The sequence below is a fragment of the Phocoena sinus genome, chromosome 8, assembly GCF_008692025.1.
Source record: "Phocoena sinus isolate mPhoSin1 chromosome 8, mPhoSin1.pri, whole genome shotgun sequence".
Classification (NCBI taxonomy): Eukaryota; Metazoa; Chordata; class Mammalia; order Artiodactyla; family Phocoenidae; genus Phocoena; species Phocoena sinus.
This window is the reverse complement of record NC_045770.1, coordinates 71,331,779-71,356,472: the sequence shown is the minus strand read 5'-3', so window position 1 is coordinate 71,356,472 and position 24,694 is coordinate 71,331,779. Positions and strand designations below refer to the sequence as shown.

Genomic DNA, 24,694 nt, shown 5'->3' with positions numbered 1-24,694 from the left:
ACATGGAGAAATCTTTAATTCATATCACTACATGAAAAAAGCCAATCTGAAGAGTATGATTCTAACTACATGACATTCTGAAAAAGGCAAAACTATGGAGAGAGTAAAAAGATCAGTGGTTGTCAGAAGTTAGGAAAGTGGAAGGGATGAATTAGCAGAGCACAGAATATCTTTAGGGCAGTGAAACTACTCTGTAGGATACTATAATGGTAGATACATGCCATTATAAATTTGTCCAAACTCAAGGAATGGACAAGAATGAACTATAAGGTAAACTGTGGAATTCAGGTGATAATGATGCATCAGTATAGGTTCATCAATTGTAACAAATGTACCACTCTGGTGGGAGATGTTGATAGGGAAAGAGGCTGTGCATGTGTGGGAACAGGCAGTATAAGGGAACTCTGTATCATCTGCTCAGCTTTGCTGTGAGCCTAAAGGTGTTCTTAAAAATGTCTATTTAGGGGGCTTCCCTGGTGGCGCAGTGGTTGAGAGTCCGCATGCCGTTACAGGGGACAAGGGTTCGTGCCCCGGTCCGGGAAGATCCCACATGCCACGGAGCAGCTAGGCCCGTGAGCCATGGCCGCTGAGCCTGTGCGTCCGGAGCCTGTGCTCCGCAACGGGAGAGGCCACAACAGTGAGAGGCCCGCGTACCGCAAAAAAAAAAAAAATGTCTGTTTAAAAAAAAAAGGCGGGGGAGACCTTTAAGATGGTGAAGGAGTAAGACATGGAGATCACCTTCCTTCCCACAAATACATCAGAAATACATCTAAATGTGGAACAACTCCTACAGAACACCTACTGAACGCTGGCAGAAGACCTCAGACTTCCCAAAAGGCAAGAAACTCCCCGCGTACCAGGGTAGGGCAAAAAAAGAAAAAAAGAAAAAACAGAGACAAAAGAATAGGGATGGGACCTGCGCTTCTGGGAGGGACGTGTGAAGGAGGAAAAGTTTCCACACACTAGGAAGCCCCTTCACTGGCAGAGACGGTGGGTGGGTGAGGGGGATCCTTCAGAGCCACGGAGGAGAGTACAGCAACAGGGGTGCAGATGGCAAAGCGAAGAGATTTCCACACAGAGGATCGGTGCCGACCAGCACTCACCAGCCTGAGAGGCTTGTCTGCTTCCCCACTGGGGCGGGCGGGGGCTGGGAGCTGAAGCTCAGTCTTCGGTCGGATCCCAGGGAGAGGACTGTGGTCGGCTGCGTGAACACAGCCTGAAGCGGGCTAGTGCGCCACAGCTAGCCAGGACGGAGTACGGGAAAAAGTCTGGACCTGCCGAAGAGGCAAGAGACCATTGTTTCGGGGTGCGCGAGGAGAGGGGATTCAGAACACTGCCTAAATGAGCTCCAGAGACGGGCGCCAGCCGCAGCTATCAGCGCGGACCCCAGAGACAGGCATGAGACGCTAAGGCTTCTGCTGCAGCCACCAAAAAGCCTGTGTGCAAGCTCAGGTCACCCTCCACACTGCCCCTCCCGGGAGCCTGTGCAGCCCGCTGCTGCCAGGGTCCCGTGATCCAGGGACAGCTTCCTCGAGAGAACGCACGGCGCGCCACAGGCTGTTGCAACGTCACGCTGGCCTCTGCCGCCGCAGGCTTACCCCACATTGCGTACCCCTCCCTCCCCTTGGCCTGAGTGAACCAGAGCCCCCTTATCAGCCACTCCTTTAAGCCCATCCTATCTGGGCGGGAACAGACGCCCTCAGTCGACCTACATGCAGAGGCGGGTCCAAATCCAAAGCTGAACCCCAGGAGGTGTGCGAACAAAGAAGAGAAAGGGAAATTTCTCCCAGCAGCCTCAGGAGCAGCGGATTAAATATTCACAATCAACTTGATGTACGCTGCATCTGTGGAATACCTGAATAGACAACGAATCATCCCAAAATTGAGGCGGTGGACTTTGGGAGCAACTGTAGACTTGGGGTTTTTCTGTATGCGACTGAGTGGTTTCTGGTTTTATGTTTATCTTAGTTTAGTATTTAGAGTTTATTATCATTGGTAGATTTGTTTATTGATTTGGTTGCTCTCTTCCTTTTTTTTTTTTTTTTGGTATATATATATATATTTTTTCTTTTTTTTCTTTTTGGGAGTGTGTATGTGTATGCTTCTTTGTGTGATTTTGTCTATATAGCTTTGCTTTTACCATTTGTCCTAGGGTTCTGTCTGTCCGGTTTCTTTTTTAGTATAGTTTTTAATGCTTGTTATCATTGGTGGATTTGTTTTTTGGTTTGGTTGCTCTCTTCTTTCCTTCTTTTAATTTTTAAATTTTTAATAATTTTTGATTTTTATTTTAATAACTTTATCTCTTTTTATTTTCTTTCTTTCTTTCTTTCTTTTCTTCCTTCCTTCCTTCCTTCCTCCCTCCCTCCCTCCTTTCTTTCTTTCTTCCTACCTTTCTTTCTTTCTTTTTTTCTTTCTTTCTTTTTTCCTCCCTTCTCTTCTAAGCTGTGTCACTGACAGGGTCTTGGTGCTCCAGCCGGGTGTCAGGCCTGTGCCTGTGAGGTGGGAGAGCCAAGTTTTGGACATTGGTCCACCAGAGACCTCCCGGTTCCACTTAATATCAAATGGTGAAAGCTCTCCCAGAGATCTCCATCTCAACACTAAGACCCAGCTCCACTCAACGACCAGCAAGCTAAGTGCTGGATACCCTATGCCAAACAACTAGCAAGACAGGGACACAATCCCACCCATTAGCAGAGAGGCTGCCTAAAATCATAATAAGGCCACAGACACCCCAAAACACATCACCAGACGTGGACCTGCCCACCAGAAAGACAAGATCCAGCCTCATACACCAGAACACAGGCACCAGTACCCTCCACCAGGAAGCCAAACAACCCACTGAACCAACCTTAGTCACTGGGGACAGACACCAAAAACAATGGGAACTACGAACCTGCAGCCTGCAAAAAGGAGACCCCAAACACAGTAAGATAAGCAAAATGAGAAGACAGAAAAACACACAGCAGATGAAGGAGCAAGGTAAAAACCCACCAGACCTAACAAATGAAGAGGAAATAGGCAGTCTACCCGAAAAAGAATTCCGAATAATGATAGTAAAGATGATCCAAAATCTTGGAAGTAGAATGGAGAAAATACAAGAAACGTTTAGCAAGAACCTAGAAGAACTAAAGAGCAAGCAAACAATGATGACCAACACAATAAATGAAATTAAAAATCCTCTAGAAGGGATCAATAGCAGAATAACTGAGGCAGAAGAACGGATAAGTGACCTGGAAAATAAAATAGTGGGAATAACTACTGCAGAGCAGAATAAAGAAAAAGAATGAAAAGAACTGAGGACAGTCTCAGAGACCCCTGGGACAACAGTAAATGCACCAACATTTGAATTATAGGGGTTCCAGAAGAAGAAGAGAAAAAGAGAGGGACTGAGAAAATATTTGAAGAGATTATAATTGGAAACTTCCCTAATATGGGAAAGGAAATAGTTAATCAAGTCCAGGAAGCACAGAGAGTCCCATACAGGATAAATCCAAGGAGAAACATGCCAAGACACATATTAATCAAACTATCAAAAATTAAGTACAAAGAAAAAAATATTAAAAGCAGCAGGGAAAAACAACAAATAACACACAAGGGAATCCCCATAAGGTTAACAGCTGATCTTTCAGTAGAAACTCTGCAAGCCAGAAGGGAGGGGCAGGACATATTTAAAGTGATGAAGGAGAAAAACCTACAACCAAGATTACGCTACCCAGCAAGGATCTCATTCAGATTTGATGGAGAAATTCAAACCTTTACAGACAAGCAAAAGCTAAGAGAATTCAGCACCACCAAACCAGCTTTACAACAAATGCTAAAGGAACTTCTCTAGGCAGGAAACACAAGAGAAGGAAAAGACCTACAATAACAAGCCCAAAACAATTAAGAAAATGGGAATAGGAACATACATATCAATAATTACCTTAGAAGTAAAAGGATTAAATGCTCCAACCAAAAGACATAGACTGGCTGAATGGATACAAAAACAAGACCCATATATATGCTGTCTATAAGAGACCCACTTAGGACCTAGGGACACACACAGACTGAAAAAGATATTCCATGCAAAAGGAAATCAAAAGAAAGCTGGAGAAGCAATTCTCATATAAGATAAAATAGACTTTAAAATAAAGACTATTACAAGAGACAAAGAAGGACACTACATAATGATCAAGGGATTGATCCAAGAAGATATAACAATTGTAAATATTTATATACCCAACATAGGAGCACCTCAATACATAAGGCAAATGCTAACAGCCATAAAAGTGGAAGTCAACAGTAATACAATCATAGTAGGGGACTTTAACACACCACTTTCACCAATGGACAGATCATCCAAAATGAAAATAATTAAGGAAGCACAAGCTTGAAATGATACATTAAACAAGATAGACTTAATCAATATTTATAGGACATTCCATCCGAAAACATCAGAATACACTTTCTTATCAAGTGCTCATGGAACATTCTCCAGGATAGATCATATCTTGGGTCACAAATCAAGACTTGGTAAATTTAAGAAAATTGAAATTGTATCAAGTATCTTTTCCAACCACAATGCTATGAGATAGATATCAATTACAGGAAAAGATCTGTAAAAAATACAAACACATGGAGGCTAAACAATACACTACTTAATAACTAAGAGATCACTGAAGAAATCAAAGAGGAAATCAAAAAATACCTACAGACAAATGACAATGAAAACACGATGATCCAAAACCTATGGGAAGCAGCAAAAGCAGTTCTAAGAGGGAAGTTTATAGCAATACAAGTCTACCTCAAGAAACAAGAAATATCTCAAATAAACAATCTAACCTTACACCTAAAGGAACTAGAGAAAGAAGAACAAAAAAACCCCCTAAAGTTAGCAGAGGGAAAGAAATCATAAAGATTAGAGCAGAAATAAATGAAATAGAAACAAAGAAAACAATAGCAAAGATCAATAAAACTAAAAGCTGGTTCTTTGAGAAGATAGACAAAATTGATAAACCATTAGCCAGACTCATCAAGAAAAAGAGGGAGAGGACACAAATCAATAAGATTAGAAATGAAAAAGGAGAAGTTACAACAGACACCACAGAAATACAAAGCATCCTAAGAGACTACTACAAGCAACTCTATGCCAATAAAATGGACAACCTGGAAGAAATGGACAAATTCTTAGAAAGGTATAACCTTCCAACTCTGAACCAGGAAGAAACAGAAAATATGAACAGACCAATCAACAAGTAATGAAATTGAAACTGTGATTAAAAATCTTCCAACAAACAAAAGTCCAGGACCAGATGGCTTCACAGGTGAATTCTATCAAACATTTAGAGAAGAGCTAACACCCATCCTTCTCAAACTCTTCCAAAAAACTGCAGAGGAAGGAACACTCCCAAACTCAATCTACAAGGCCACCATCACCCTGACAACCAAAACCAGACAAAGATATTACAAAAAAAGAAAATTACAGACCAGTATCACTGATGAATATAGATGCAAAAATCCTCAACAAAAAACTAGCAAACAGAATCCAACAACACATTAAAAGGATCATACAACGTGATCAAGTGGGGTTTATCCCAGGGATGCAAGGATTCTTCAATATACACAAATCAATCAATGTGATAAAACATATTAACAAATTGAAGAATAAAAACCATATGATCATCTCAATAGATGCAGAAAAAGCTTTTGACAAAATTCAACACCCATTTATGATAAAAACTCTCTAGAAAGTGGGCATAGAGGGAGCCTACCTCAACATAATAATGGCCATAAATGACAGACCCACAGCAAACATCATTCTCAATGGTGTAAAGCTGAAAGCATTTCCTCTAAGATCAGGAAAAGACAATGATGTCCAGTCTCACCACTATTATTCAACATAGTTTTGGAAGTCCTAGCCACAGCAATCAGAGAAGAAAAAGAAATAAAAAGAATACAAATTGGAAAAGAAGACATAAAACTATCACTGTTTGCAGATGACATGATACTATACATAGAGAATCCTAAAGGTGCCACCAGAAAACTACTAGAACTAATCAATGAATTTGGTAAAGTTGCAGGTTACAAAATTAATGCATAGGAGTCTCTTGCATTCCTATACACTAATGATGAAAAATCTGAAAGAGAAATTAAGGAAACACTCCCATTTACCACTGCAACTAAAAGAATGAAATACCTAGGAATAAACCTACCTAAGCAGACAAAAGACCTGTATGCAGAAAACTAGAAGACACCAATGAAAGAAATTAAAGATGATACAAACAGATGGAGAGATATACCATGTTCTTGGATTGGAAGAATCAATATTGTGACAATGACTATACTACCCAAAGCAATCTACAGATTCAATGCAATCCCTATCAAATTACCAATAGCATTTTTTACAGAACTAGAGCAAAAAAATCTTAAAATTTGTATGGAGACACAAAAGACCCCGAATAGCCAAAGCAGTCTTGAGGGGAAAAGACAGAGCTGGAGGAATCAGACTCCCTGACTTCAGACTATACTACAAAGCTACAGTAATCAAGACAATATGGTACTGACACAAAAATAGAAATGTAGATCAATGGCACAGGATAGAAAGCCCAGAGATAAACCCATGCACTTATGGCCAACTAATCTATGACAAAGGAGGCAAGGATATACAATGGAGAAGACAGTCTCTTCAATAAGTGGTGCTCGGAAAACTGGATAGCTACATGTAAAAGAATGAAATTAGAACATTCCCTAACACCATACACAAAAATGAACTCAAAATGGATTAAAGACCTAAATGTAAGACTGGACACTCTAAAGCTCTTAGAGGAAAACATCGGAAGAACACTCTTTGACATAAATCACAGCAAGATCTTTTTTGATCCACCTCCTAGAGTAATGGAAATAAAAACAAATGGGACTTAAGGAAATTTAGAAGCTTTTACAAAGCAAAGGAAACTACTAACAAGATGAAAAGACAACCCTCAGAATGGGAGAAAATATTTGCAAACGAATCAATGGACAAAGGATTAATCTCCAAAGTATATAAACAGCTCATGCAGCTCAATATTAAAAAACAAACAACAGAATCCAAAAATGGGCAGAACACCTAAATAGACATTTCTCCAAAGAAGACATACAGATGGCCAGGAAGCACATGAAAAGCTGCTCAACATCACTAATTATTAGAGAAATGCAAATCAAAACCACAATGAGGTATCACGTCACACCAGTTAGAATGGGCATTATCAGAAAATCTACAAACAACAAATGCTGGAGAGGGTGTGGAGAAAAGGGAACCCTCTTGTACTTTTGGTGGGAAAGTAAATTGATACAGCCACTATGGAGGTTCCTTAAAAAACTAAAAATAGAATTACCATATGACCCAGCAATCCCACTACTGGGCACATACCCAGAGAAAACCATAATTCAAAAAGACACATGCACCCCAATGTTCATTGCAGCACTATTTACAATAGCAAGGTCATGGAAGCAACCTAAATGCCCATCGACAGACGAATGGATAAAAAACTTGTGATACATATATACAATGGAATATTACTCAGCCATAAAAAGGAATGAAATTGGGTTATTTGTAGAGACATGGATGAATCTAGAGACTGTCATACACAGTGAAGTAAGTCAAAAGAGAAAAACAAATATCGTATATTAACACATATATGTGGAACCTAGAAAAATGGTACAGATGAACCGGTTTGCAGGGCAGAAATTGAGACACAGATGTAGAGAAGAAACGTATGGACACCAAGGGGGGAAAGTGGCAGCGGTTAGGGGTGGGGGTGGGATGAATTGGGAGATTGGGATTGACATGTATACACTGATGTGTATAAAATGGATGACTAATAAGAACCTGCTATATAAAAATAAATAAATAAAATTGAAACTAAAGAAAATTACAAGTGAGTGCACCCTTTGAGACAATAATTTCATTTTGGGGAACTTATTGTAAGGCTGTACTCCCCAATGTGTGAAATGACGATGGACAAAGGTATTCATTGCAACAAGTTTTGTGCTAGCGAAGATTGAAAACAGATAAAATGTACATCATTAAATAAAGTTCAAACAAAACTTCCCTAGGAATGTGGAAGCTTTTATGTACTAAAACAGAAATATTTCCTAGATGGATTAGAAAAGGAAGAGGCAAAACTGCATTGTTATCTGTTTTAAGTTTAAAAAAGAAACACCAGGAGATATTTCACATTCCTATGTATTATCAACATAAAGAGTATCTCTGGAAGGATATACAATTAGCTAATAATAGTAGTTACCTATTGGGAGAGTGTGGGAATTGAACACATAAGGGAGGGACAGAAAGATTTCCTCTGTACTTCAAAAAATTTTTCAAATCATATGAATGTATTACATATTCAATAAAGTAAATATATAATCTCACTCCCAGAAAAAAATATATAACCCATGCCTAAGTCATAACTATATATGCCACCCCTAATAAAATGGAAAACATCTCAAATGTCAGTTTTTGTTTGAATTTTATAGTTGGAATTTTAGATGATTTTAATAGAGTTATGCATGTATGCATATGCACACATGTTCACACACACATGCATATATATATGTAGGTACTGAGAAGGAAGAAAAGCATCCTTTGACATCTGGGAACTGACCTGGTACTACCAGCTGGTAGTACTATTGGTACTACTACTACTGGTACTACTGCTATGAGCTGGCCTGACAGCTAGGTCTTAATGTTCTCCTGTTGAACACGAACTATTTCACAGACCATCAACATCAGACGAGGCCACTCTGTGACCATGATACATCAACACAAAAACAAGACCACTTCATAATCGTGTCTGAACACAGACAAAACGTTAACAGTATGCAAGCCATAAAATGCCACACATCTGCCTTCCCTGACTAATGTGAATGACACTGCTTCAGCTTTGCTGTAATCTGTCCTTCTAATAAATAAGATTTATTGAGATACTCAATGATAGAATTGTCCCCACTTTCTAACAGCCTGGGTGAACGCTGTCTTCTTTGTACCCTCCTCAGAATTATCCAACCAAAGCTCAGGTCCTAAGTGAGTCCTTTCTAACACCTTCTTACTGAGATGCCCTGCAGTTCCCCATGGTATATGTTCTCTCCTGCTGCAACGAGTTATAAGCCAAACTTGTTCAACTACAGGAGTGTTCTTGATGGTATTTGGCTGAAGATCATTGACAAAATATATGAATAAAGATTAAATAATCTCCAGTTTAGCCTGGCATTTACACATTAGACTCTACTACAGGCAAACCTGGATTCAAACCTGTCACTAGCCCAGTCAGCCCCAAACCACCAGGGACAAGCATGCAGGTGACAAAGTCAGGTAAAATGACTCCTTACTATGAGGGAGACTGCACACCAAAGGAGCTATGGGGCAGGAAAATATAGAATTATTGTAGGATTTTAGGAAAGGGCAGAATTTTAGGTGTAACTGAGGGAAGCAGTGTTCTGATTAGGCTTAGAGTGAAACAGGGCTATTTGTAAATGGGTTAACATCAGTTTAGGACTGCTAATGGACCAAGGGTCCTGTTTCCTTGGATATTACAAAGTTAAGGTAGATATGGATTGTTGTGTCCAGAACTCATCTGAAACTCACCTAGGTTGAAAATCAAGGCAGTGTCTCTGTATCAAAGCGACTAAGAACCTCTAGGCAAAAGTAGGGTGTTTCTTTTTTACTGGTGTAATTTCAAACAACGATGTTTTGGATACTCTGTGATTTTAGAAAACAAGGTTTTTCAGTGAGTAAGAAAGCAGTGGTCCCTCTAGAAGGGGATCATTTGTAACACTTTATGGTTACCGTGTATCCTTAAGAGAAACAATAGTTCTTGCCAACTTTGCAGCTAGCTTTATCTGTGTCCGTCCCCCCAACCCCCAACTTGCCTGCCAGCTTGATGAATGGCAGGACAGTCTTCTATTTCTTCAGATTCCATCTGTGCCTCTTACTATGTACTTTCACCCAGGTAGCTTGACCTCTTATACTTCAGTTACCTCCCCTGTAAACTGGGGATACCTAATATATAGGGTTAATATTTAAATGAGATAATGTTTGTAAAGAGTCCAACATGTTACACGGATATAGTGCATACTCAAAAAAAAAAAAATCGTTTGTCACCATAGAGATAGACTTTCTGGGTCAGATAAGTTGTTTCTCCTGGTCTAGAATATAAAATGAAATCCTGTCTTATGAGAGTCTGTTAGATTTCATCCTGTTGTATGATACTCCATTTATTGAGTGCCTATACTGTTGGGGGCAATCAGGAGAGAAGCTTCATAACACAAGGAGGAGTTCAGCCCTTTTTTAGAGCCAGCAATGCAGCCTGAAAGGTGAAGAGTTTAAGACTCAGGGAAATTATGGATGCAGGATTCTTTTTATTTTCTTCCAGTTTTACTGAGACATAATTGACATATAACATTGTATTCATTTTAGGTGTACAACATAAACATCAGTATTCTGATTAATAGCAGTTTAGCATACCCTTGAGGTCCAATAGCTACTAGAACTTACATGATGTGCTGTTGTAAGTTGTAATGATGTGTTGTTGAAAGAAAGAGAGAAGGAGGGAGGGAGGAAAGGAGGGAGGGAAGGAGGAGAAAGGAGGGAGGGAGACTATAAACACAAGCCCAGAGATGGATTTTCTTCATGATGTGCCAGAGGACAAAGCACTTCTGAGCTGTAAGGACTGATAAACATGTATTTGATCCTACCTGTAGCATTTCTGAACCACTTTATCTTGGGCATCTTCTCAGACTTTTGATCTTTTTCTTTCTGTCCTGAACTGTACATAATTAAATCTGGATGTCTGGCCATCTAATCCTCTAATCCTAACCACATTGAAGTGTAGCCAGTAAAGAGTACAAAATACATCATGACCATTTAGTATGAGTGTCAGTCTCTGAATATACATCCTTGAAGAAAGCTTGTCAAGAAAAAAAAAATCTTCTTTCAGCCTTAAAAATGTCATATCCTTTGACTTAGTAAAAATGTATCTGAAGGAAAGAATTCCAATTATGCAAAAGCTTTTATGACAAAATATTTACCAAAACATTATTTATAATGGTGGAAAATTGGTAACAATCTAAAGATACAACAGTAGAAGATCTATTAATTACGGTACTTCAACAGGATGGGCTACTATGCAGTCATTTTTTTAAATGATATTTCTGAATATAAGCTCCTAGAAAAATGTTTCCATAAAATTTTTGTTTAAAATGCAGAAAATAGGTCTTCCTGGTGTCACAGTGGTTAAGAATCCACCTGCCAATGCAGGGGACACGGGTTCGAGCCCTGGTCCGGGAAGATTCTACATGCCGTGGAGCAACTAAGCCCGTGCGCCACAACTACTGAGCCTGTGCTCTAGAGCCCGCAAGCCACAACTACTGAGCCCGCGTGCCACAACTACTGAAGCCTGTGCACCTAGAGCCTGTGCTCCACAGCAAGAGAAGCCACTGCAATGAGAAGCCTGTGCACCGCAACGAAGAGCAGCCCCTGCTTGCCGCAACTAGAGAAAGCCCGTGCACAGCAACGAAGTCCCAATGCGGCAATAAATAAATAAATAAAAATTGAAAAAAATAATAAAATGCAGAAAATAAAATAGGATATACAATACAGTCCAACAACAACCAAATCTAGGCTTAAAAAAAAGATGAGAAGGAAATAGACAAAAATGTTAATAGGGGTTGTCTTCGGTTGTGGGAGTATGAGAGGGCTGAGATTACTGTCCCTCATTCTTTCCACATGTTGGTATTTTTGCAACTTTTTTTGTAATGAGCACACTATATTTTCCTCTTGATGTTTCTTCATCTGTTCTTATTATCCTTACATAATTCTTAGAGCCCTGAGCAATAGCACCCTCAAGGAGCTGTGCTGTGGAGGAGCGAGTACAATACTAAAGAAACAGAGGCTAGAACTCACCATCCTAAGAACTCAGGTAGGATGCATCCAAAGCTAACTAGTGTCAGATATTGTTTTTCATGTGAAATTTTAATTTACTTAGAATTTTTTTAAAGTTACTGTAACTCCAACTTCCAGAGGGAGTTGGAAGGGAAGTCCCTAGACAACAACTATGTAGCAGGCTTATAAAACAACACAACTAGATTGGAGGTGTATGAGAACAGAGGGCTCCAGAAGGAGTATCTCTAGGAAAGCATGGAGACCATGCATTGTCTGATATGCTTGACTCTATAGAAGCCTATAATAAGAAGCTGTTGGAGTATATGGGAAGAATTAGCAATATATATATAAAAAATTGAGCAAATTAAAAGATGAGACAATTATTAAATCTGGAAGAAACAGAAATATATGTAAGAAAGGAAACAATTTATGTATGATATATGCTTCAATAGTAAATTATGCTTAGTCATATTGAATTAACTTAACTTGCTTATGTAATTATATTGAAAGGATGGGAGGAGTGGAAGAAGAGAATGGTTGAAGAATGCTGAATCTCTGTCTGCCATAATTACAAAATAATAATGACTGAAACAGATAAATCGAGAAATAACAATCTTACCACACTATTTAGGACTATGGAGTGGAGGACCAGAAGAACAATTAAAATAGTTGGAAAAAAAAGCTGCTCTGAGGAGCAGGATTGGGGAGCAAAGAGGGATGGGATAGGAATGGGGACATTATAACCCTTTTAGAATTTCATTATTTGACTTTTTAACCTCACGCAGCCATTTTTAAAAGGTTTTATTTTGATTTTTTAATTAACCACAAAACCATAATGAGATATTACCTCATACTCATTACGATGGCTGCTGTAAAATGAACAAAAACAAAATCAGAAAATAACAAGTGTTGGGACTTTCCTGGTGGCGCAGTTGTTAAGACTCCATGCTCCCAATGCAGGGGGCCTGGATTCAATCCCTGGTCAGGGAACTAGATCCCACATGCATGCTGAAACTAAGAGCTCACATGCCACAACTAAGGAGTCTGGGAGCCACAACTAAGGAGCCTGGGAGCCACAACTAAGGAGCCTGGGAGCCACAACTGAGACGTGACGCAACCAAATAAATAAAATAACAAGTGTTGATGAGGATGTGGAGAAATTGGAACCCTTGTGCACTGTTGGTAGGAATGTAAAATAGTGCAGCATTATGGAAAACAGTATGACATTTCCTCCAAAAAATTAAAAATAGAACTACCATATGATCCAGCAATTCTACTTCTGGGTATATACCCGAAAGAATTTAAAGCACAGTCTCAAAGAGATATTTGTATATGCATGTTCATAGCAGCAGTATTCACAATAGCCAAATGAGGGAAGCAACCCATGTGTCCATGAATAGATGAAGGGATAAACAAAATGTGCTACATACATACAATTGTATGTTATTCAGCCTTAAAAACAAAGGAATTCTGACACATGCTACAACATGGATGAACCTTGATGACATTATACTAAGTGAAATAAGCCAGTGACAAAACGATAAACACTTTTGTATGATTACACTTATATGAGGTTCCTAGAGTAATCAAATTCATAGAGATGGAAAGCAGAAAGGTGGTTGATAGGAGCTGCAAGGAAGAGGAATGGGAAGTTGTTGTTTAATGAATATAGAGTTTCAGTTTTGGAAAGGTAAAAAGAGTTCTGGAGGTTGGTTGCACAACAGTGTAAATATACTTAATGCCACTGACCTATATACTTAAAAATGGTTAAGATGGGGACTTCCCTGGTGGTGCAGTGGTTAAGAATCCACTGCCAATGTAGCCAAGGCAATGAGAAGCCCGTGCACCACAACGAAGAGTAGCCCCCACTGGCCTCAACTAGAGAAAGCATGTGCACAGCAACGAAGACCCAACGCGGCCATAAATAAATAAATAGATAAATTTATTTTAAAAATGGTTAAGATGGTAAATTTCATGTTATGTGTATTTTACTGCAATTAAAAAAAATTGTAAATTAACCAAAGTAGTTGGAATTCAGACTACATATGACTATGGTATGTGCTCTGCTATTATACTCTCTTGTGGAGTGTAATAATCTTTAGCTGAGCTCTGCAATGCAACTGCACATCTTAAGATATCAAGAAATAATAAACATAGCCCAAGAGAACATAATATATTTTTCCTTTTAAGATTAAGTGATGAATACGGCTTACAACACCTGACTAAATTTAGAATATAAAAGGAGGTAGTTTTGGTCATCCTAACTAATGCCTAGAAACTGGCTTGACATTAAGCCAAAATCAATGTCAAATTAATTGATGTATACATTCCATATTTATTCAGCAAGTGTTAATTGAGCACTGACTATGTGCCAGGCACTGTACTAGACAATGAAACTACATTGAAATTCATGAGCCAACTTCAGAAAGAGAAAGTGATTAAGTCAGGAAGAGCAGAGTCTGAGCCCCTACTGGGTACCAAGCACTATGCCAGCTTTATTTTTTTTTAAAGACTTATTTATTATTTATTTTATTTTATTTTTGGCTGCATTGGGTCTTAGTTGCGGCACGTGGGATCTTTGTTGAGGCATATGGGATCTTCGTTTTGGTGTGCGGGCTTCTCTCTAGTTGTGGTGTATGGGTTTTTCTCTCTCTAGTTGAGGCGCACAAGCTCAGAAGTTGTGGCGTGCGGGTTTCTCTCTCTAGCTGAGGTGCGCGGGCTTAGTTGCCCTGCGGCATACGGGGTCTTAGTTCCCTGACCAGGGATAGAACCCCGTCCCCTGCATTGCATGGCGGATTCTTTACCACTGGACCACCAGGGAAGTCCCTATGCCAGCTTTATACACATTATCTCCACTAAGCTGCACACGATGGTGTGTTTTTCATTAGCTGTCAAAATGTAAGCCAATCACTTTCATGAAATAAGCATCCTGAATGTCTATGATATTTTTTCCAGTCAACATAGAATGGATTTGTCTATTATTGAAGAATACATATGTAAGAATACCCCATCTTTCAAATCACATTGACTTTAAAACCTTTCTAGTTGACAATTTCTGCTTTAATAACTTTTCTTTGCAATTCCCACCCCCAGCTCCTCCTGAATTCCCACAGCCCGATGTTTATACATTCTTTTTCACAATTTTCTGCTCTATAGTTTTGAGTCTCCTTTTCATATTCCCACTGGATTGCAGGGGTCGGGGTTGATGTGTTCACTACAAGTGTCTAATCTCACACAGACCAACTAACTGTTCCAGTTTGCCCCAGGACTGAACAGATTCTTGGGTTGTGATTCAGTTTTTTGGGGTTTTTTTTTCTCATTTATAATTTTAATCGAAAAATTGCTATTGATTTTTGAAAGTCTTTCCTTATAAGCACCAAATTTTAATATCTATGTCAATTTTGGGGGGAAAGAAACTCCATCAAGAACTTCCCTCCAGAAGAAAACAACGATGTTCATTCCTCCAAACAACCAAATTCAAAGTCTACCAAAACAGAAACAAACAAACAAAAAGCCCACACAGAAAAACAAAGACAAAAATCACATTCTAAAAAAAAAAAAAAAAAAAAAATCACATTCTAAAAAAAAAAAAAAAATCACATTCTAGGGGTTCAGTGCATTTAGCAGCCTTCACTGTGCTGTCTAATCATCCTCCAGTTGACTTTCAAAAAAATAACAGCCTAGCTCATCAAAATATACACTTTCCATTTGATTTTTAAATTAAAAAAAATTAAAAAAAGAAAACTTGAAGGGATTCACAATCAATTGTCTGACTCGTTTCGATGTCATGTACAGCCTACGAAGGTCAGTAAGGCTCTTTGCAGCACACATGGTTAGGGGAAATTGATTCTCAAGGTTTAGCTTTCTTCCAAACAGTGTAAAATACCCACAACTCCAAGTATGAAGGGACACAGACAATCTCCTTTGAGAATTCCACAGAACAATACAGCCACCTGAGCTGTTCTTCATAGAGTGACAGGGCTTCCGTCAAATTGACACAGTTCTCCTGTGTAAAATATTTCCCATCCTGTTTCAATACTTTCATTGAGAGGTCAAGAATCAGTCTGAGATGGGCCTTCCCTCGTGGCGCAGTGGTTAAGGATCCGCCTGCCAATGCAGGGCACACAAGTTCGAGCCCTGGTCCTGGAGGATCCCACATGCCACAGAACAACTAAGCCCATGTGCCACAGCTACTGAGCCTGCACTCTAGAGCCCGTGAGCCACAATTACTGAAGCCCGAGCGCCTAGAGCCCAGTGATCCGCAACAAGAGAAGCCACTGCAATGAGAAGCCCGTACACAGCAGCAAAGAGTAGCCCCCACTCGCTGCAACTAGAGAAAGCCCACGCACAGCAACGAAGACCCAATGCAGCCATAAAGAAAGAAAGAAAGTAGTCTGAGAAACTCCCATGTGGAATCTTCTTCCAGAGATGTGGATATTGGAACAGCTGTCAAATCATTATGTGATTCAGTTTTAAAACCGAGAAAGTACTTGGCAAACTCACTTTTAGCAGTTTAAGTCCCATGTTCTGGGAACCCCCTTGGTCCTGAGGTTGGGGTCATCCTAACTCTCAGCTTTCTCTTCTCATTGTCTATCTTGATCTTGTGTGTGTGTATTGATATGTTTATATAAAGTCAAGCGCTCAGCAGAGCGGGAGAGAGCTGAGCTGCCAGATGTTCAGAGTGCTCGATTAAAGCAACAGGCTAAAATGAAAGTAAGAGTCAAGCCTTTCATCACTTACTGTGATAGTATAAGCAAGAGGCTAAAACAGAGAAAGTTTTGACTCCATCTGCTTGCATTTTCCCTCATGGAACATTGCAGGTCAGGTGGATCAGCACAGATATGGGGTCGGAGTGGGGGGGTAAGGAGGATTATAGGAGGTCTAGGAGTGGTAAAGTACTGAGTACTGAGTCAGAGTGGAAAAGTACTAGTACTGAGTGAGAAGGGAGAAAGTGTCTTCATGGCCTCTCCCTCCCTCCTCTCCCACCAATAAGGAAGCCTAAGTAGTGGGGCCCCGAGGAAAGTCCTAATGAAAGAGACCTCCAAGTGAAGGCTCCTGGTCTAGAAATGCAGATATGTAAGACCATGGGCGGTCAGAGGGTCCTGAGTCCTTGAGTAAAACTCCCTTCAGAGGCTGCAGCGTACTGCCTGTGCAATTCTAGTGGGGGCAGTATTCACCTGTGAGACTTGCCAAGTAAAGCCTTTGTAATTGCCTACACCTGGGCCTGAAAAAAATTACATGTAGGTTTTTGGCCAGGAGCTGGAATATATTTCTCTTCCTCTACAACCCAATAGAAAAATCGACAACGATTATGATCAAATGGTCCACACAGAAGAAGAAATGTTAAATGATTCTTAAATACATGGAATGATGTTCAATCTCACTTATAAGAGAAATGCAAATTAAACCTGCATGGAGATAACAATTTTTCACTTAACACACTGTGATCCTAAAGGAATGGGAAAACAGATACTCCTATTGTAGGAGGGCATATATACTGGTACTGCCTCTACAGAGAGCAATTTCACAACTTCAATCAAAATTATAGATTCAGGGACTTCCCTGGTTGTCCAGTGGTTAAGACTCCGTGCTCCCAATGCAGGAGGCCTGGGTTTGATCCCTGGTCAGGGAACTAGATCCCGCATGCTGCAACTGAAAGGTCCCGCACACAGCAGCGAAGATCCTGAGTGCTGCAACTAAGATCCACCACAGCCAAATAAAAAAAAAAAAAAATTACAGATTCAGGTATCTTTGACCAGTAAATACATTCTAGGAATTTATCCTGCATATAGGCCCACACCTGTGGAAAATGACAGATACACAAGTCTTTATTCCTTGCGATTCATTTTTTTTTCTTAATTTTAAAATATTTATTTATTTGACTGTGCCGGGTCTCAGTTGCGGTGTGTGGGATCTTTAGTTGTGGCATGTGAACTCTTGGTTGTGGCATGTGGGGTCTAGTCCCTTGACCAGAGATTGAACCTGGGCCCCCTGCATTGGGAGTGCAGAGCCTTAGCCACTGGACCACAAGGTAAGTCCCCCATTCATTGCTTATAATAGCAAAAGATTGGAAACCAACTAACAGTTATGGACTGGTAAAACAAAAATACAATACATCCATACACAGAAATACTGTGCAGCCATTAAGAAGATATATATCATTGTTTTAAAAGCAAATGTGGGGCCTTCCTGGTGGTGCAGTGGTTAAGAATCTGCCTGCCAATGCAGGGGACATGGGGTCGAGCCCTGGTCTGGGAAGATCCCACCTGCCGTGGAGCAGCTACGCTCGTGCGCCACAACTACTGAAGTCCACGCGCCTAGAGCCCGTGCTCCGCAACAAGAGAAGCCACCACAATGAGAAGCCCGTGCACTGCAACGAAGAGTAGCCCCTGCTCACCCCAATTAGAGAAAGCCCACGTGCAGCAACGAAGACCTAACACAGCCAAAAATAAAAAATAAAATTAAATTAAAAATAAAGTAAATGTGGAAAAATATGTACTGTATACACAGTTTGTGTGATAATATGGGGAAATAACATATATATTTTTGTTTGTGTATAGAAGGATACATAAGAAGCTAATAGCATTTGTTTTTAGGGAGAGAACTAGGTCTCTGGTAACAGTAATGGAAAGACACTTTCGTTGTATACTTTACACCTTTGGAATCATTTTGAATGTAAATCAAAATTTAAACAACAACAACAAGCAAACAAACCAACCACAAAAACATGGGCTCTGGTATCAGACTGCCTGGGCTTAAACCTTTCTCCATCACTTACTTGTTGTGTGACCTCAGGCAAATTACTTAACTTTATGTTTCTTTCCATATCTACAAAATGGGTATAATGATAGCACTGATTTCAGAGAGTTGTTGTGAGAATTAAAGGAGATCACGCGGGTCAAATATTTATTTATTTAAATTTATTTTATTTAGTATTTTTATTTTTGGTTGCATTGGATCTTTGTTGCTGTGCGCGGACTTTCTCTAGTTGTGGTGAAGGGGGGCCACTCTTCGTTGCGGTGCGCAGGCTTCTCATTGCTGTGTCTTCTCTTGTTGTGGAGCATGGGCTCTAGGAGGGCGGGCTTCAGTAGTTGTGGCACTTGGGCTCAGTAGTTGTGGCTCGTGGGCTCTAGAGCGCAGGCTCAGTAGTTATGGCACACGGGCTTAGTTCCTCTGCGGCAGGTGGAATCTTCCCGGACCAGGACTTGAACCCGTGTCCCCTGCATTGGCAGGCGGATTCTTAACCACTGCGCCACCAGGAAAGCCCAAGGGTCAAATATTTAGATCAGTGGCAGAGACTGGAGCAAGACTTTCAGTTCTCAAATGCCAGCTCCACCCCTCCCAGGTTGTGTGACCTTGGGCAAATTATTCAACCTCACTTTTCCTCAGTTTCCTCATTTGGAAATGGGGAGAATAATCAGATTGTGTGAAGATTAAATTAGTTAATAGTTATAAAGTACTTACTACTGCATTTGGAATATATTAAGTGCTATATAAGTATTTGCTGAATATTAGATATTTATTTAACACAAATATTAGTTATTATGGTTAGCTATTATCCAACACTGTTGAAATAAACTCTACTTAGGTTACTTTTCAGAATTATCTTACCTACCCTCAACCTTGCTCCTCTCCTATCTGTAATTCTACAAATACACTGCATCTGTTATTTGCTCATATTATTCTCACAGTCTGGAATGCCAGTTCCAACCATGACTGACTGAAGAATGCTTAACTCTCCTTCAAGATACAATTCAACGATCTCTTCCTCCCTGAAGGTGGCTGCTCTCTCCTATTAGCTGCCCCATCACAGATCTCTAGTCTGACCCTTCCCTACTCTCCCTGCCTCTTGTCCTGCCTCAGACCAGCAGGCAGAGCAGGCAACAATTCGTGCTTGTGGGAATAAATAGGTAAATGGAATACTGACGTTTTCAAGGGAATTCAAAGAAGTGTAAGTTTTCTGTTGTGACATGTATTAAGTTCATTTTTATGCCCTAAATTCTCAGACAGAGAGGAAAGAAAGAGCTGTTCACGGACACTTAATGGAAGGTGGAAATAGAATACTTTGGAAATTAGAAGGGGGTTTTTTTTAGTGTTTTTTGGGGGAGGTGTGTTGTTTTGGTTTGGTTTTTGCCTTTAATTAACATGGACCTGGCTCCCCCTGCTGGATCTAGAGTAAAACGTGGGTGGACTTGGAGAGTATTATACTTAGTGAAATGTCAAAGACAAATACTATATGATATCACTTATATATGGAATCTAAAAAATAAAACAAACTAGTGAATATAGCAAAAAAGAAATAGACTCACAGATATAGAGAACAAACATGATTACTGTCAAGGAGCGGGAAGGGGGGAGGGGCAAGATACGGGTAGGGGATTAAGAGATACAAACTACTATGTATAAAATAAATAAGCTACAGGGATTCCCCTGGTGGTTCAGTGCATAAGACTCCATGCTCCCAATACAGGAGGCCCGGGTTCGATCCCTGGTCGGGGAACTAGATCCCCCATGCATGCCGCAGCTAAAAGATCCCGCATGCTGCAACTAAAGATCCCACATGCCACAACTAAGACCAGCACAGCCTAAATAAATAAATAAATACTTTTAAAAAGCTACAGGGCTTCCCTGGTGGTGCAGTGGTTGAGAGTCCGCCTGCCGATGCAGGGGATACAGGTTCATGACCCGGTCCGGGAAGATCCCACATGCCACGGAGCAGCTAGGCCCGTGAGCCATGGCCGCTGAGCCTGCATGTCCGGAGCCTAAAAAATAAGCTACAAGAGTATATTGTACACGGACTTCCCTGGTAGACTTCCCTGGTGGTGCAGTGGTTAAGAATACTCCTGCAAATGCAGGGAACACTGGTTCAAGCCCTAGTCCAGGAAGATCCCACATGCTGCAGAGCAACTAAACCCGTGCGCCACACTACTGAGCCTGTGCTCTAGAGCCCATGAGCCACAACTGCTGAAGCCTGCGTGCCTAGAGCCTGTGCTCTGCAACAAGAGAAGCCACCGCAATGAGAAGCCTGTGCACCGCAGTGAAGAGTAGACCCCGCTCACCGCAACTAGAGAAAGCCTGTGCGCAGCAATGAAGACCCAAGGCAGCCAAAAAAAAAATAAAAAATTTATTTTAAAAAAACTGATTTGGGACCCTTCTCCTTTAAGAAAAAAAAAAAGAATATATTGTAGAGTACAGAGAATATAGCCAATATTTTATAATAGCTATAAATGAAGTATATAACATTTAAAAATTGTGAATCACTATGTTGTATACCTGAAACTTGTATAATATTGTACATCAACCATACTTAAATTTAAAAAATCAATTCATTTCTGTAAAGGCAGAGGAAACAAAACTCATAGCATATTTAAAATAGTATCGAGAGCGTTCATCAAGGCTCTTATTACAGATGGCATAGTTGTAACTATGACATTCCAGCATCCCCGTAATGACTGGCTACATAACAATTATAGTTACCTCATGTATTTGGAGGGAGAGGTGTGGCTTTGAAATCTAAGCCCAGGACTGCAGGCCAGGAAGTCCTGAGTGTATATCCAACTTTGACAAGACCTGCAAAAATTGGTCTCTGGCAAATAATTTAACTTGTTTTTTATGGCATTGTTAATTTTTATTTTACTGTCTGTGTGCCGGCACAAGAATGCTACTAGCATCTCATTGCCATTGAAGCACTTGAATGATATCAGTTGTCAACTGAATACCAAGTGTCTCCTATGTGCACAGCAACACTCAGGGCCCTGAGGAACCGAACAGCAGTATAATGTTCCTCCCCTCAAGGATCTGTGTGTCTTAAGGGAACGTGGAGGTTGTGTATGGTGCTTCGAATGGTGTCTGATATACAGTTTTAAGTCTTCAAAAAACATACATTCACTTCCTTCTTCCACCTTTGAATCTGGCTTCTGCCCAGGGCTAGAATCCCTGATTCCAGGCCTGATGGAACATTTTCTGTGATGGATTCTTCCCATCTAGATTGTCTAGATTGCCTAGATTGTCAGTGCCATGAGAATAGGGACCAGGTCTTATTCATGCTCCGTCCCCAGTAACCAGGACCATGCCTGGCACATGAAATGTGCTCAGTACATTTTGTTGAGTGAAAGATCTTCCAAGGAAACTCATTCTATTTTTGGCTTACCCTCATTGTTAAAGAAGTGAGCTGAAATCTACCTCCCTGTCACTTGCATTCACTGGTTCTTCTCTTCTCTAATCTAAATAGTTCTCAATAAATGTAAGCTCTCTTTCTACCTCCCCTTCATGCCCTTCTGTCATCATCGCCCTCATGAATATCACAAGAGACTATTTAAACCCCTTGCTGAAATCTAGGTACTACTGACTGTACCTCCAGTGTTCCTCTAATCCATTAGCCAAATAATTAAAAACTCACAATGTAATTGAGGAAATCCATCCTGAAACATGAAACAAAGAGAATCAAAGCCTTTAAATGTGGTGGGTGATTGTGGTCAGACTGGAGTAAATTCAGGAGTTCAGAAAAGGGAACTATCCTTAGGGTATAAAAGAGTGAGAAGAGATTTTCTGCAGTTTTGGGGCTGAAACGTTGATTCATTCATCTTAAGACCTAGATGAAGCAAATAACACAGTACTTCCCCTCATATGTTCACTCTCTAGTGGAAGAGACAGGTAACTATCAAGTGAATTAATAAAATGAACTTAAAAGATGGTGCTATGAAGAAAAAGGCAGGGTGCTGGGAGGGAGAATAATGAGGTGAGGTAGGTAGCGGACAAACATCAGCTTTAGAGAGAACGGGGGTCAGAAAGCCTCTCTGAGGAGCCATCAAGAAGGAGCTTGAAAAAAAAAAAAAAGGAGCTTGAGAAAAAGTAAGGGTGGGAGGGGTTTAAAGCATGAATTGGAGGACAGATGTTAGAATCAGTGAAGTACAAGGAAAGAAACAAACATGAACTCCAAGGTAAAACTTGTGTTTAAGCAAATATCTAGCTCAAAATCTTTTGTTTGTTATTCCAAATATTTGAGCATTACTTCATATAAAAACATACACACGCAAATACATTCTGAAACATGTAAATAGTTTATATGTTCCCAAAAGGATTCGAAGCACCTTATAGAAATATAACAGGAAATAATTCAGAAATTAGGATGAAGGTGAAAAGTAAAGACAGTGCTCCCAGCGTCAGCACATATACTAAAATTGGAACAATATTGAGAAGATTAGCATGGCCCCTGCACAAGGATGACACACAAATTCGTGAAGCGTTCCATATTTTTAAGCAGCCGCATATCACAGAGAGATCAGCTTGGTGCTTTGTGTCCAGCTAGAGGGGTGGGATAGGGAGGGTGGGAGGGAGACGCAAGAGGGAGGGGATATGGGGATATATGTATACATATAGCTTATTCACTTTGTTACACAGCAGCAACTAATACAACAATGTAAAGCAATTATACTTCAATAAAGATGTTAAAAAAAATAAAAGTAAAGACAAACAGGAGAAGGAAAACGAAGTCAATTGTTAGGACTGACATACAAAAGTGCATATTATACAGTTCTAAACAGTAACTAGATCTGGGCTGTATATTTGATTCTGAGCTTCCAGGAACAGAGCAATAGGGAAATATGAACAATTATGAAATTCAGTGTGCCCATAATAAAAAAAAAATGAAGTAGTTCTTAAGAGAAATATAGCTTCCTGGTATTAAGATCTGAGAGAAATACTCCTTCATCACGAGTCACTCTGTGACATACTGGTCAAAGTCCTCAACTATATCCCTGCAGTAAACACAACAGCAAGATTCCCAGGGCCATCTCTCAGAACTAGCTTCAATGCATAAAACCAAAGTGCAGCTCAGTAAAAGCAGTTCTATAAGGGACCAGAGGCAATCCAGCTACACAGCTTATACTAGCAGCTGTGAATCAGTGATAACAGAATGTCTAGAGAAATGGATGGATTACTTATCCTTCAGGTAATCCTCAATGAATATTACTTCTTTCACCTGAGCTTTTGATAAATAATGTGTAGGAGAGAACTGAAGTCATTTCTCTGGCAAGAGACTAGAGTGGAAATGATCTTGCTGCTAATTAGTAATTGTTTTGAAAATCAATGGCACTGAAGATAGGACTAACAATCTTTTAGAGAAGTAAGGGGTCTAACAGTGTGATAGCTTGAAAAAAGGCTATCCTACTGCCATTTGGAAGTGGACTTAAAACTTTCCTCAAAAAATAGATCTTAACCCATATAATCACATGGACAGATAATGCCTCAGGCCCCAAAGTACTTCCACACACATGTGGTCAAGATCATTTTAGCTGGGCTTCCCTGGTGGCGCAGTGGTTGAGCGTCCGCCTGCCGATGCCGGGGACACGGGTTCGTGCCCCGGTCCGGGAAGATCCCACCTGCCGCGGAATGGCTGGGCCCGTAAGCCATGGCTGCTGAGCCTGCGCGTCCGGAGCCTGTGCTCCGCATGGGAGAGGCCACAACAGTGAGAGGCCCGCATACCGCAAAAAAAAAAAAAAAAAAGATCATTCTAGCCTCTATTAGTCAAGAGAACTCAATAAATTAGTTAAAAATTTTTACTTTCCAGGTAACTGCATAGTGCATGTGCTGTATAAATTTTTTGTCAATAAATCAATTAAATGTTGGAGGACAGCGACCTAAAACAATATTTGAATATAAAAAGAGTTGATTTCAAGCCATGCTTTCTGACGATAATTATGTAGAAAGATTCAGAGCCTGCTTAGTGGTAATATCCTCAGCATAGAGGCAAATAATTATCTTTCCCTTCTTAAAAAAGAAAAGCCATGCACTAAGCTC

General features: G+C 40.2%; 1 non-coding gene across 1 annotated transcript; it reads left to right on the top strand.

The window, feature by feature from the left end:
• The first annotated feature begins 23,046 nt into the window (after positions 1-23,046).
• LOC116758908 lies at positions 23,047-23,153 on the top strand. The gene has a single exon (XR_004351291.1). It is a non-coding gene; the product is annotated as a U6 spliceosomal RNA (small nuclear RNA).
• Positions 23,154-24,694: the final 1,541 nt, after the last annotated feature.